Here is a 1,301-nt window from a genome sequence, read left to right on the forward strand (position 1 = left end):
CCGGATGCTTACATGCTTGTGTGGGGACGGACATTCGCTACGGTTAGTTATGCCGACTGCGGAGCCGAGTAGCAGAGGTTAACGATGGTTGAGAAAAATGGTGTTTCAGGAAGCTGATTGGACCTCTATGGCGGCAGGTGGGCGTTGCGGAGCAGGGAGTGCGTGCGGCGGCTCATGACACTGAGGGTGCATGCACGCAGAGCTCTGTAGAGTGCCGCAGGAGGCAGCGACTGATTCGACGGCTCGGTTATGATGGCGGTCGAACGATTGATGACTGGGCGGAGTGAGAGGTCCCACAGAGCACCTCTGCCCAGGAATGGCAGTGGCTGGCAGCAGGAGCATGAGCTTTCGCAGCGACGTCTTCAGATTTGCTGTAAAGCATGACGAGCGCCGGCTTCAACAATGGTTTTAATGGCTGCATAAATCCGCAGACCCATGGTGCATGTACCGCCCTAAGTGCCATAGGGGCTTGAAGCAACGAGAAAGAATTTCAAGACAACACTGGGTCCATAAATGCTTGCTCGAGAACGCGCATTGGCTGCCTCTAGGGCTACTCGTGCGGAGTGGGTCAACAGCGACCATTGCTGGTTGGGAAGATTCGCGATAGATTAGGTCGCACTTGGTGTCTGCTGCAGCAGGTTGCTTGGCCACGTTAGAGACTGCCTGTGGGGCCGCAAAAGCTGAGGCTGCGTGTGAGCAACCTTGTGTAGAGTGCGACTGCAAATGGCGCTGGATTAACCTGTTCCGTTGTGTTAGCGGTTGGCACTTTGTTGACTGCCCAGCCGAACGAATCCCACAGAACGCATGCGCTCAGGAATGGTAGAGGGTACTAGGTTTAACGTCGACGTTAGGAGGGCACTTTTCATTGTGCACGTGGGGAGGCATGAGCGGAGGTGCGATGGCGACGATAATTATTTGGACAGCAGCACGCGTTTGGCGAACCAACGTGTAGCTTCTGCAACAAATTGCATAGGGTTTGCGGCCAACGCCGACGGCTATCAAGTGTATGTTGCAAAGACAAACGCTTGTGCGGGCCCCGAGATTAGTTACTTTTAGGAGTGCAAGCGGTAGAGTAGGTCAGAAACGATAGCCGCTAGCTGGGAAGATTGGGGACGCAGTATGTCGCATTTGGAGTTTTGAGCAGCAAATGGCTGGTGCGTAGCAGAGAGTGCGTGCGGTGGCTGGCAAAGCTGAGGCTGCTGGGGCGCAGGCATTTGTAGAGTGCGGGTGAAGATGGCAGTTGGCTCGACTATTTGTTGATGACGGGGGCTGGAGGTTTGTTGACTGCCGATCCGCACGGA

Source organism: Eimeria mitis, genomic scaffold, assembly GCF_000499745.2.
Source record: "Eimeria mitis Houghton genomic scaffold, Emh_scaff679, whole genome shotgun sequence".
In the NCBI taxonomy this organism is placed as follows: Eukaryota; Apicomplexa; class Conoidasida; order Eucoccidiorida; family Eimeriidae; genus Eimeria; species Eimeria mitis.